The 14,539-nt window shown below is 38.2% G+C and overlaps 1 pseudogene across 1 annotated transcript; it reads right to left on the reverse strand.

Annotated features, from left to right (window-relative positions):
• Positions 1-7,527: 7,527 nt before the first annotated feature.
• Positions 7,528-14,497, reverse strand: LOC146450238 (uncharacterized; annotated as a pseudogene). Its single transcript, XR_014860356.1, has 5 exons — positions 14,101-14,497; positions 12,381-12,451; positions 11,785-11,938; positions 11,201-11,283; positions 7,528-9,281 (listed from the first exon to the last, which is right to left on the reverse strand). The product of XR_014860356.1 is annotated as an uncharacterized LOC146450238 (transcript).
• Positions 14,498-14,539: the final 42 nt, after the last annotated feature.

Consider the following 14,539-nt stretch of genomic DNA (forward strand, 5'->3'; position numbering starts at 1 on the left):
TTAAACCTTAGGTTTACTTCGGCTTTACAGCACATTAAGTAGGACGTCGTAAAGGCAGCACTTTACTTTACCTTTACGACTCGTTAACAGAGCTTTACGGACTTACGCTATTCTCGTAAAGTTGCGTAAAGTTCGGTTTACAGCTTTACGTAACCTTACGGCGCGTACTAAAGTTTAGTAAATCTGCATTTTGTTTGTATTGTACTGTATTTTTTTAAAAATAATTGTTGCTTAATTATTTTTAGAAATGTGTGGTTACCCCCAATTTTCGTTTTTGATTTCAACAGTTCTTGCTAAGATCCGCTTTCCCAGCAAGAAAAACAAATAGATAATGTTACTTAGACACGATAAATCCTTCAGTATACAATGACCAGAAATGATAACTAGACAAACTAACTGCAGCACGATAATGGACGGAAATGTGTAATCCTTTAGCCCGTGATTAAAAAATCACGAAAACTTATTTGTACCTCTTTTGATTCAGTGTAAAAAGGTAATGAGCTTTATGTACACGTCGAAACTCAATCGCAAATAAGAATGATTAAGAATGTATGACATGAGGTCATTACAAAAACTAGTAAAACCACTATTTAATACGAGGAATTTTTCTATAGTTGTCAGTTGTGAGTTAAAGTTCCTTCAAATGCCAGTTGTCAGTAAAATTGAAGAATACTTTCCCGTTTTCAGTAAACCATTGCTTCATCGAACCATGGATGCCCCGTGAAAATTGTAGAGAGCAAGCGAAACGTAAGAGTTCTCCTGGGGCAACAATAACATTACGAGTTTTGTTTAAACAAAAAAAACAAGCAATCAAACAAGTACAGGAGTTTTACTTACAGCCCCTTCAGCTGGGTATTGTTATCAAAAACTCCTTTGGGCAGTTCCTTTAGCTGGTTGTTATTCAAGTACCTACCAACAAATAACCATACCCTGATGGTGACTATCGTGTGACATATATTTGATATTTAGTTTAATGTGTAAGATACTATCGCTTATCGAGGGTTATCTTGGAAGAACAATGACCATCTTTTTGAAAGAATATGTTAGGTCCTTTTCTTGAAGATTTAAACTGAGGTTGCAAGATATTTCTAACTAAGATCCGCGGATAATGCAAATATTTATTCTTGATTGTGATCCTTATGTAGTTTCGGTAGCGTGGCTATTCCGCACCTGAACTAACAGAAAATATTTCAATTGCTTCGGTAAGGCAATAATATTCCATTTCATTTTTCGTTCTAAAGCATACTCCCAGTAAGTTGTCAACCTAACAGGGCGAAAGCTCTTGCCGACCCTGCTTAATCAGTCATGTCTTCGGTTTAATGTAACTGATAGCAGAGACACACGTATCCAAAAAAGAAAAATTAAGAGAAAATAAGAAACGGATATATAAATAACATAAGGTAACTACCAAAATGAACAAGAAGACTATTTAATATTGGAAGGTTTTCCAATAGCTGTTTTAAGTAGAAAGTTAAGGCTGTCTCAATTTTAGTTGTCAAAAAATTCTAAGCAACCTTTTCAGTTTTCGGTTACAAACATAGCACTCATCCTCAAGCAGGTTTGCTAGTTTTGAGACGTCTTATGCTAAATGCAGTAAGAACAAGCGTTAAAATTTAGGAAGAAAAACTGGTTTAATATACGATCTGAGCTCTCTCTCAAAATACTCGCGCGCCCATTGGTTAAAATCGATAACGTGTTTTTCATTACGTCACTACACCACATTCAGAAAATGGAGTGTTGGCGATAACTCATGGAAATCATGCGCTATCGCAAATGGCTTGGAGGTTTGCACAGGTTGGAGATGAGCAGATCCCTCAAAACATCAGTGACTCGATTCTAACGAACACCAAGAGACAAACAGCCTGGAGTGTTTCCACTTGTAAAAATAAAAAATAAAACAAAACGACTGAAATTTTGTCTGTGCTTTTCTGTAAAACTTATTTGTCGTTTGCGAAAAACAGGTGATTTCGCCATTCGGGCTTTCTGAAGCGTAAGCTTTTTAAAAAAAGAACCTAAAAAATCTGAATGAAACTATAGTAAAATTACTGTTTTTCTTTTCGCTACAATCTAGAATGGCTGCAACTGAGATAGGATTGATATAAAAATGAATATCAAAAAGTGTCAAAAATGGGTTTGAAAGAAACACAGACGTTTCGGGTATATAACCCTTCTTCAGAGTGGAGAAAACCGTTGAAATACGCTACCGGACACACACGCGCGCATATGACTAGTAGCGCGCGCATGCATTAAAAGTTGCAATTCAAATACAGCTAAAATTGACGTTAAGTCCATCTGACTGAACAGTTCCAAGTTGGAAAGTTAACCTCATTTCCTTACACCGTTCATTATTTTCAACTGAGACATCCGTCTTAAGAATTGGAGAACTTGAGTACAGAAATATTTTCCGAGCGACTGAGTAAGTCTTACCAAGAACTTAAACAAGATTAAAGAAAGGACTAGAGCCGTTCAGCTCATGCAGCAATAAGAGAGGAAATCAACAGTTACTTGACTTCAGAAACAGTTGGAAAGACATTTTCTATTCTAACTGATCCTATTTTCAAACCGGCAAACAAGTTCTGGAATGCGAAACTGAAAAAAATCAGGGAAAGTGGTACGTCTAAAGTCAAACATCATGCTAATATTTAGCCCGAGGACATACAAAAATGCTACGAAAGCAGTGTTTTCGCTGGCGATTCGCCTATTTCGTTACTAAGGGTGAATTGGTTTAATATAAACCTGCATTTAATCTGCCGAAGAGGTGGATACCAACGAATAAATGTTTTTGTTTTCAAGAAAGACGCAACTGAAGTTGAATATGTTGAAATGGCTTAGCAAGAAAAAACAAAAAAATCATCCTGGCTGGCTTAGGAAGGCTGTCAGCTCTCCCGTATATTCCGGGAGTATCCAGATTTTGAGCCGCATCTCCCGGTCTCCAGATGTAGGACTGTATTGTCCAGATTTTGAGCCGTTTCTTCTGGTCTCGAGATTTATGTCTATTTATGGTAGACTCGGTTTTCTGACACATCAATCTGAAATGTGTAGCGTTGTTTCCTGTAGTGTTCAATGTACGTCCCCCCCCACCTCTCCCCCCCTCCCCCCACATACACACACACACACACCCACTGAACCCTTGAATTTGGCCTTGCTGGGACGCCTTTGTAAGGCGCTTTGTTATTGCTGGCCGGGGAAGTCATATTCTCCATATTTGAAGACGTGTGAGGTTGACAGCCCTGGCTTAGTGACAAGGCCGACGAAGCGGACCCTCAAATGTTTTCTACTGGTGAAGCCAACTGTCCAGTTCAGTTCCTAAAAAAGTTAATTCAGGTTCTTAATCCAGGTGGAGAGGCACTGTTTCAGAGACCGAAAAGGAAATTATGTGCCTGCGATGAAATCTCAGCCTAAGAAGGCCTCGTGCAGTATTGAAAATTTCTCGTTCATTGTACAGCCAGCGCGTGCGTGTATTTGTAAACAAAACACTCACAACAGTCTCTAAGGCCCAATTCAGACGCCGAACTTTTCATGAGCCGAACCTAATACCTGGAATTAAGTACATGAAAAGTTCGGCGTCTGAATCAGTTGAGAATGGCTGTTTCAATTTGGAACGGCTCAGCCGTTCTTCCCGCCTGGCTCAGTCGGGAATTTCGGCTTTGGAACGACTTTGATTCAGACGCCGAACTTTTCATGAGCCGAACCTAATGCATAAACTATTATAACGTATTTCAAATTTAAAAAATTAAAAAAAAAAAAAAAAAAAAAACGCTAACATTTCGATTGGTTTTGCTTCAAGTAAATTAAGTTCGGCTAATTAAGTTCGGCGTCTGAATCAAAAGGCGGGATTTTCATGATTTAATTGGGCCGACCTTAATATGAATTAAGTTCGGCTCATGAAAAGTTCGGCGTCTGAACTGGGCCTAACCCATTTATACTAATTAATACTACCTGTATTTTCAAAATTATGGCATCCAAAATTCATATCTGTTTAAACAACTTAGTGATATATTTCATGGCTCATCAACTGCCCTTGGGTTTCTTTTAAATTTCTTACACAAGTCACTAGTGACCATAAGCGCCAAAAATCAGGCCTACGGAAGGTATTGATACAGTAATAGCCCGCATATAAGAACCTGGGTTTTAAGAACCTGTTAGGCTAAAATTTTCATTTTAAGCCCCCTCCATATAAGAACCTATTTAGGCTAAAATTTTAAGTTAGGTTCTTATCAGTGGGGTTGCTGTGAAAGTGTATAGGTAGAAACTGCTGAATTAAGATTATCATCTATTTAAAAGTAACTTGAGATAACTTTTTTTTCTTTCAAGCTTAAGTACCATGTTGTATGTCTATTTTGTTTGCCATTATACTGTATCATGAGATGATATTTATAATAGATATAGTATATTCAGATGAAATTCATATGAAGATATAAGAACCTATTTTAAGAACCTTGGTAGCCTAAATTTGCTTTAAGTACCATTTATATAAGAACCTATTCAAGCTAAATTGAAAAATTCAGGTTCTTATACGTAGGCTATTACTGTATTGCATAACGCGACAATATGCAGACCGCTTTCTTGGTCACTCTATGTTTGTGTCTTCCTCGTACGATAACCTATGACTTGTCACCTGCTACCTTGTCAACGGCAAGCTGTGACCCGTAACCGGTTTTTGCTACTTACATTTGACGGTTATGCTATTCGGCGCAAACCAAAACCTTGCATGTTTCAGCAAGTCTTCTCTTAGCATGGTAATTTCTTCTGATATCATGGCATATTGCCATATTTTAATTTGTTTGCTTATATCTCTCGCTCATTACCCGTAAAGGTATATTACTCAATATGCTCGCGAAGAAAACAAACCGAACGATGAATTAATTCCAGTTCAAACTTTGGCATTCATAAACTGATCATGTAATGAATTCTTGAAGAAAGTGTGAATAGTTGACAATTCAACACTTTCCTCCTGTCAAGTAGAACCGAGGAGAATTTATGACAAATTTGGCTAATAACAACTGCTAATTTTACAAAGAATTTACGGCTGGATGCCTGAAGAGAGTTGCAACAAATGCGTATATATTTTTTTAACGGCTAGACAGTTCAAAAGTGTAATTTCTCAAAATCTTCTTTATGCATCACGCTCAAGTTTTCAGGGAATTCTAAGATTGCAGTGTCATTGAAGTGGGGGGGGGGGGGGGTAAAACTTTTGTTTAAAAGATTGTTTTTTTTTTGGGGGGGGGGAGGGGAATTTTCATACACTCGATTTTTTTGAAAACCACTGCCCCCCCCCCCCCCCCCTCCCCCCCCATAGGACGTAATAAACGATCAGTCCCTAAGGCCGGTTCACATGATACCAGGTGTATCCCTGCGTAAATCGTACGTGTATTTTGACAGCCAATATATTTTAACTTTGATTGATATAAAGGCGGTTTGTACGAAAGAGTCTGCTCGATTTGACAAGAAAGCTGGTGCTCTGCAACATATTTCCTGAATCAGGACTCGTTTGGCTCTAACTCGTGTGTCAAAATACAGAGAATCTTCGGCTTCCGATACTGTCCGGCCTCAAAATTTGCCGACAGGACAAGAAGTCCATCTCTAGTATTTATACCTGCAAATTAACTACCATACAGATTCATCGGGTTGGATTATCCATCTCTGCTGTAAAATCACAAATTTTGACTTTAGCACACATTAACTCATTCACTTATTATATTACGCATTGATATTTGTGTTTTTAATCATGTTATGTGTCTGTAGCCTTCAAGAGACTTATTTTGAGTTTATTGGGTTCAATGGTCGAGTGTTCCAAATATTAGGTACGGTGCCTACTTTTGTTACTACGCATACGTTCTGCGCATCTTGAGCCACTCGGGTTTCCTATAGGTGATACATAACGAAACGAAATGTCGCTTAGACTGTGTTGCGCACTTGGTGGATAAAAATAGTGGTAAGTTGTATTCTAGCGCAAAATATAAAATAAAATACCAGACGTTTCGAGGCTGCTGCCTCTTCATCAGTGGTATGTTGCAACTGAATAAAACGCGCGCGTCATACGAAACAAATTTAAATTAAAACGAATTTAAATTGATACGTGATGTAACTTGTGTGCGCCAATTTGAGAGTCTTAAATAAAGTTAAAGTCATTATTGAGGCCAAATGGATGCAGAGTCCGGTGTTTAAATATGAGTTTGGCCTCAAAACGGCGTCTGTCCAAGGTGCTTTGGAAGCCTAAACGGATGCGGAAACAAGCATGTACTTAGTGGAGTGGCCAGGCAATGTAAAATGGCGTGCAACTGGGAGGTCCGTGTTAGCAGTTCTAGTTGAACGTAGATGTTCACGAAATCTGTCTCCCAGACGTCTACAGGTCTCGCCAATGTATAGTTTGTTAGAAGCCCGGTATTTGATGACATAGACTACGTTGTTGCTGGTACACGTGAATTTGTCGCTAATGGTTATACGTCCCCCAGCTGACTGTCTACAAATGCTGAGACGTTCGTATGAGTGCAAGTATTACACCGGGATCGGCCGCATGAAAATGTTCCACGGTCATCATCGACAACGGTCGTGTCATGAAGGGTACTCCTAACCAGGGAGTCACGCAGATTGCTATCGCGACGATAGGCAGATAAAATGTGCAAAGTTTGAAAAATCGCTGTGGTGTCCGGGTCCGTTTCGTAATAATTGGAGGTTGCGTGTAAGGATGCGTTTGACCAGTGTGTTGGTAACATGGTATGTCAACACCAGAGGGATGGTAGGTTGGTCAACGACTACATCCACAGGCTCAAAAATAATTGCTTCACGGGGTGTGACTGCCACGCGATTTCGAGCTTGTTGAATAATTTGTTGTGGATAGCCACGAGTAATAAGAAAAAAAACAGTCATTTTCTTACTCTTACTATCAAAATCCCCCTCGTCACTGCAGATGCGTACAGTCAATTTCTCCGCTTACGACGCAACTTAGCAAGTGCTCTTGCCATTTAAAAAGAAAATTAGGGTTAAACATGCATTTTTCAGAGATAACAAAGCATCAATTTGAAAAAAAAAACCGCCATACATTAACGAAATAGCAACTTTACTATTCCGTAAAGCTACCGTAATGCTGTGCTTTAAGTAACTTTACGTGACTTTCCAAAAATGTAAAGTTCAACTTTACGCAAGTTTACGGTGACCCGTAAGTCTTGATAATAGCACACTCCTTTACGGAACATTTACGTATTCTGTAAAGCTGAAGTAAAGATAAGATTTACACAGACTTACGCTTATTTACGTATCGTAAATCTGCCCTTTGCGAGGCTTTACATTGAGCCATTTGCCTCGGTAAAGGTTAAGTTTTACGGAAGTTTACTGTTCCGTAAAGCAGCTTAAGAACGAGATTTACGTTCCTTTATGCGTAATTAACAGACTGGTAAAGGTGGCCTTTTTGTAGCTTTACGTTAACACCGTAAATGCATTTTAAGGCTGAGACTTGACCAGTGTTTACTGTTCCAGAGAAGTTTTGTCTTCTTTCACGGACTGTCACAGCGGTATCAGCTAGGGCATTTTAGTTGTAACGGCATGGCATGACTGTTGTCAGTGGTTTAACTTCAAAAAGTTACACTCCTCTGGCAAGGGTGCAAGGAAAGGGCAAGTTGATCCTATTCCCAAACCATCAGTAAAAGGACACAAGTTTCATTTTTGTAAGTTTTTTATATTAATTACGCTTTCAAATACAATCAAAGCTAACAATAATTATGAATAAAAATCAGTCGAAGTACAAAAACCGATAAAAAGTGATACTGTACTAAGATATTGGAATTTAACAGCTCACAGAAGTGGAGGCTTCAACACACTTCTTAATCCAAAAAAATAAAATTCGTGGTGTTAAGGACACTTGACCCCTTTTGAGAATGGCATTATTTACAAGTAACGGTTAAATCTGACTTCTACATTCTATGAAAAATCCCACTGAGTTTGATCTTTAACTTTTTACTTAGGAACTCTTTGAGCTGTAACATAATCAAGAAAAGTCCTATCTATTCAATAGTATTTGTTCTCAAGCTATTCGCGAGGTATTAGAAACACTTTACTCCTTTTGTGAATGGTCCATTATTTACAAGTAACGGTTAAAACTGACTTCTAAATTCCATGAAAAATCTCACTAATTTTGATATTTTACTTTTTACTTGCGAACTCTTTGAACTGTAACATAATCAAGAAAAATCGTATCTATTCAATAGTATTAGTTCTCAAGGACTTAAAACTGATTTGACAAAATTCATAATTTTAATTTAAGAAGTTGAAATCTCACCTATTTGTATATTTCAAAATTAAAATAAAGCTTCTTTTAAAAGGGAAAAGAGGACTCTTTTCCATAATCATCTGGCCCATGTTATTGGAAAGAGCAGTAAATTTATTACAAATTATAATGCTTTAATAACCCCAATAACCACGTTATACACAGCAAAATACTGAGCATATTCACATAAAATGTTGAAACTAGCTGAATATTCAGTTTTCCGTCAAATGAAATAATCTCTCCCTTTAAACAACTTGGGCCAAACTTCTTCATTTGAAAAAAAGCAACCAAAACTTATTAACCCCTCCACTTCCAGGAGTGATCAACATGAAATTTCTCCTTACATTATGAATGTATTATCAACCAGAAAGGTGATGAATATAATGAAAATCATCAACTTGGTGATATTGTTTGATGTAACACCAAAGTCTGTGAACTTGAAAAAATATATATGACAGTCAGTGAGGAGAATTAATATTCAGATCATAGAAGTGAAAGGGTTAAGATCATGGAGGAATATGGATATAAAAACCCTATTGCTGCCTTGTACTGCGGGGAGTACTAAGATGGAGGGGATCTAAAACGCAATCCCCTCCCAGTGTCAGTGAGCGACTTGAAGAAACCACACCAGTGGAAGAGGCAGAAGAAGGAGAAATACGCGGGCTACACCCCTTCCTACTGGTGTTGTTCTCCGAACCTCCCACTCAACAAAATTGACTGGAACATTCCGACTGGGCATCTCCTCATGAAGCTCCCGAGGAACTAGGGATTGTCGTACCCTTTGTGATAAGCTATTCTCATGCACTGTATCCAGCGGTTTTTTTGCCTTGGTGAGGCGTGTTCTTTCCCAAGAGAGGTGCTTGACTTGGTAGCACACCAGTTCACGAGACTCAGAGTCAGACCCACTTTCATACGAGCTCTCATCGGAGCTGGTGTATTCTGGGGTTAAAACTCCCTGTACTACTTCCTTTGCTGTCCAGTCTACACACTCTAATGCCGGCAATTTGTGTTCAAGTTTCTGTGGAACAGTATAAAGGTAACCTTGTTATTCTCACATTAAAAAGTTAACATTCTAAATATTTTCTTTTAAATTATCATAAGGGTAACTTTTTTTGCATCGCTAAATAAATATAAAACTGACTTCATTGATCAGATGTGCATGACAGACAAGAAAACCATACAGGTAATACATCAATCTGCACATTCGTAAAATGTCAAAGATATCTTGCCATTCATGATTAACAACTTGTCGCTAAACATAGTAGTTATAAATACACACAACACAATCTTTGGCAGTAAATGGGACTAAAGACATTGGGTGCTCCCTAGCATAATGGAGGGTGGCAGCAACACACCCTGCAAATGGAGGCAATAAGGTTGGCAGCGACACACCCTAGTGATAATGAGTAACGCAACAAGGGTGGCAGCGACACACCCTAGAAATAACAAGTAAGGCAACAAGGGTGGCAGCAACACACCCTAGCAATGATAAGTAACGTAACAAGGGTGGCAGCGACACACCCTGCAAAGTATGGATGAGCCAGCGAGTGAGGTGCGTCCCCACCCGGGTGTAAGTGAAAGCTAAGGTGGGGCGAGAGCCCCACCCAGCCTGCAACATGCAAGGGAAGTGGCAGGTGTGCACCCAAGCCAACTATTAGTCCAGCTTTATTAAAATAGGGGGCAAAGGGGGTGGTGGGACAAAATACAGCACTAAGGCGAAGTAAACTTGATAAAAGTTATTGTGCAACGTGTACTCGCAAGGCAAACAATGAGGCACGCAATTCGGACCTAATGGATATAAGCATACCTTGGTATCGATTACATTTACTAACAATGTCCAGTTGTAATGAAGTACTGTTCAAAGACATAAAGGTCAGTTTATGTTCTGCTATGCAGAACAAGGCAGCTATATAATAAGTAAATTGTCACGCAAGGTCCCTGTTTGTGCGAGATGAGTGTAATAGATCTTTTAGTGGCGATGAAGTCGCTGATATGCACTAAGGACAAGGTTGTGTTAAGCTCCCATTAGTTAACTATATTTTACAGGTAAAATAACCACATATTCATACCTGTCAACCCCCGGAGTACAAAAATGTGGAGACGTCTAGAAATCTGTTATCTTTGTTCCGCGGACCCAGCAGAACCGTGCAATCAAGCCTACATTTAGGGCTTTAAAATTAGGCTCAAGTATTTCTGCGCTGTTGAAATTTACCCAATGATAACTGTAACACCTCTTTCAGACAGTGAAGTTTGCCCAAAGCTGGTATTTAGCAACATCCCTACATTTTACATACCGAGCTAATGTCAAAATTAAAAATGGTAAACAATATTATATTGTCTCTTTTTTGAGCAGATATAAAGATGCCAATTTCTGATGTTAACGAACGTTGTAACACTAGCACTTTTAATGATAGATCAGAGAATTTACTCTGCAGTGTATGTTGTAATGCTAATTAAGAGAAGCCATGAATTTCCCACTATGCATCAGCCTAAGTAAGGAAATTGGAGACCTCACAATGTAAGGGAAAAACTCTTGACCTTGTTGGGAACTGAACCCACAATGTCCAGATTTTATTATCATTGCTCTACTGATCAGCTATGAGGCCAAATGGGAGCAAGTTGTGGGTAATTATGGTGGAAATCAGGAGGTTATATGGGTTCGATTCCTTTCAGGGTCAAAGATAATTTTCCTTGCCTTGTTTGGTCGACTACCATTTCCTAGTTACTACAGCTTATACCCAGTGGGAAATTCATGGATTCCCTTAGCACTAGATACTCCACTGATATCATTTTTTTCTTAAAGCTACACTCAACATAGCATTCTTAACTAGACAGACAACAGTTTTATTTTGTGTTACAAATTAATCTCTTATTACAAATTACACTCTTATGCAAAAGAAATACATGATGGGTACAGGTATTTCGAAGTAAACTTACATCTCTTTTTTGTCCTAATGTCTCCTACAGGTTTGCTTGTGTTCCTCAGCTGTAGAGTTGATTCTTCTTGTCCTTGCATCAATGAGGGACAGTATTTAGTGTTTCAGCAAAAGGCATAAACAGAAAAGAATAAGTCCTTTACTATTTTTTAAAACACAGCAAAGTATTTGAGCTGAAATAAAAGAAATGAGCCAAGTACATTCACGCCCTTGCCCTTTGAAGCCTTGTTCGAAAATTAATTATTTCTGACAGAACTTAACAGCTAAATGTAGTTGGATGGTATATTCTCTCAGTGCATCTGTTATGTATGCATTGTTTCTTTCTTTTTTTTTTATGCAACTCTCATTTTAAACTTTTTGTTTCCATAGTTATTATCGGTTTTGTTTTTTCATACATTTTTTATGTAGCTCATATGGTTAAACATGTTGTTTGCTGTTCATTTTACAGAGGCTTGTAAGACCTATCACAGGTAATTACAGTGATCTAAGCTTTCCCACATGTGATACATTAAGTCTCTACACATGTAGAAAGAGACCCTATTGATTGGAGCAAACTCCCATGATAGAATTGCATTGAAACCTTCAAATCATTATTGTTTTAGAAGCACTGTACTGTAAGGAAAAAAACTTGCCTCTCAGTTGGGCAACAGACCATGGGCAGTGCTCTTTTCCACCATAATCACTGTCAATTGACTCTGCAATTTTCGTGAACACAGTGCGGTTTCCTTCACTTGCAGTCCTAGACATCCACAACAGAAAAGAAAGCAATCAAAACTTGACAAAGCTAAACAAATTATAGATCAGATCTTAACCTTATGATGGGATGATATTGTCTTCCAAAAGCCTCAAACTTACAGCTGCACTCAACATAGTGTCAGTTCCTGTACAATTTGTAGGACGTTCTTGATTTGTTAGAGCAGAAGAAGGCAGGGTAGAGTTTATGGGCTAAGGAAACAACACAATTGCCTGATCTGGGATGAGGCACTAGAATATATATTAGAAACTAATATATTGTGATCAAAAGTCCAAACAGCGTGGACCCTAAGAAATAGCAGCTACAAGTTGTACACATGCAGTCTAAGTTTGTGTCATTTTGAAAAAAATTTTTCTCATTTAATGTTCTAAAAATAACTTTTTTCTAAAGTTACCAAAACATCATGTAGTATGGCATAGTATCTTACCCTTCAACAAGGTCAAGTCCAGTAAAATCTCCATTTCCATTTTAGGCTTTGTACATTTTACGGAATTCATTCTAGAGTGTAAAAAAAGGCAGAAAGTAAAACAATGTGCATGCAAGCATTATGTCATGAAAAGTTTTGTTTGAAACAGGTATCCACAACAGCAACCAACAGCTCAAAGCCTATTGAGTAATATGATGTAGCTAAATTATCCAGATGAAGCATACGCTGTGTGCTGATATTATATCCTTGTCTTCATTGATTTTTATAACTGTTTACCAGAAAGGAATATTTGCCAACTTAAAAGATAAAATGTTATGTAGCACAGCACTGGTTATACATTTACCTGAGAAATCAGACAGATAATTAACTGTACAGTGTAAATCTTGGTGTGGAAAAGAAACCGCTTAATTTAATACTGAGCACTCCCCAGGAACAAAATGTAATTCAAATGGGGCAAAAAAAAAAAAAAACATTTGATTTGGAGGGATTTGAACCCACCAAGACTTTATTCTTTACCTTGTGTGGGCCTATTTCCATACTTGGGCAATCAACTCAGTGGGAAATTAAGTGTTTAGAACTTTTTTTTTCAGGGATAAAATACAGGGTTCTTCTTAAAATTTGTTTCCAAAATGTGCTGGAACAGATCACGAGTTGTTCTTTTCAAGAATTGAGTTGTTTTCATTCCTCTCGTCATTCTAGAATAAATTTATTTGGCAGCTGATTGAAGGTCTTACTGTATTTCATCATAATTTTTTAAACAAAAGATAGCTGTAAATAAATTTGAGTGCTAGCATTTCGAGAGTTTCTCCAAATTCCGGTTGCAAGGAAAACCAAAAGAATGGCTAATGCTTAAAACATCACGCTCAAATCTCTTTACCTTATCAATAATTTTGTAACTCTGTTGATGAAACCAAACATTTGTTTCCCCTCCCCACCAACACAGCACCACAGTTTCTTTACGGTGGGTCTAAAACCCAGGTCACAGGTTGCAGGCACAACGCTAACTCTAACCTTGGGTTAAATTAGGGTTTAGGGTTAGGGTTGTACCTGTAACCTGTTACCTGTGTTTTAGACCCCTCGGTTTCTTTAGAAACTTACCCCCTCACTTAAGGCGTGTTTGATTTACCCTAATCTCGCAAGATTTTCACTCAGCCCCATACAGAAATTATGTAAGCAATTTGCGACTCAAACTCTATTCATGCTCGTTCTTTGTATGAGAGGGTTAGTATGACAGTGCTGCATGCATAATAAATGTATGGGGCTGTGCGGAAATCTTTCACAAAATCGCTCTGAAATTAAGCTTATCATGTGTCAGGGAAAGTTTGCGGATACGTCTTCCCAAATTTACTTAGAAAGAGAAATCTAACAGATTTTCCGCTAATTCCGGAAAACATGTACGGTCAATCAAACCTTTAATAGTTACCAATTCAAAGTTTACGTAAACTGATGTTTATATGCATATGGAGTCGAATTCAAAACTACACTTCGCTCACCTTCAACATCAATGAGACATCAGCGATTTAAGACATGCGTTTCAGTCAAAATTTAAGTTTACTTTTAGCTTCAGTACTGGTTTTCATACTATAGCAATTGTACATACAGCCACAATCTTAATAATAGGTGAGAACATTTTTTGCATTTTGAAGCTTATAAGCGGCAAAATCTATCTTCGATCGATCCTGATTACCTCAAGACGAATACAAATAAAGCAAGATCTTACCCTGCATTTGCTTGGAACCTTTGCGGAATGGCTGGTGTTCCTTTTTCTTTTTCTAGATGCATCAGCGTTGTTCACCTTTTCACAAAGCTCATCTACTTTGTTGACCAGTTGTTCCAGTCTTCTGTTTACTTCATCTTCCTTATCTGCTCTCTCGGCAAACTGCGCGCGTAAACCTCTAGTTTCTTTTATGGTATCTTGCAACAGCAACACATACATGTAACTGTCCGAGAGCGAGACTTCTTGGCCGCGATTGATGGCAGACATGGTTTTCTACTGTAAAACAGCAACGACAGTGGCTAGTGCTGCGAAATCTCAAAACTCTCGCCACTTGCGAATGTAACAAACTTTTTGACAAGGGAAGCTTTCATAACAACACCATGTGATCATCCTTCTATTGTGTATCTCATGATGACGAGGCTGTTACCTCGGAAACAGCGCG

This window comes from Pavona decussata, unplaced genomic scaffold (genome assembly GCF_977016875.1).
Source record: "Pavona decussata unplaced genomic scaffold, jaPavDecu1.1 SCAFFOLD_474, whole genome shotgun sequence".
Taxonomy (NCBI): Eukaryota; Metazoa; Cnidaria; class Anthozoa; order Scleractinia; family Agariciidae; genus Pavona; species Pavona decussata.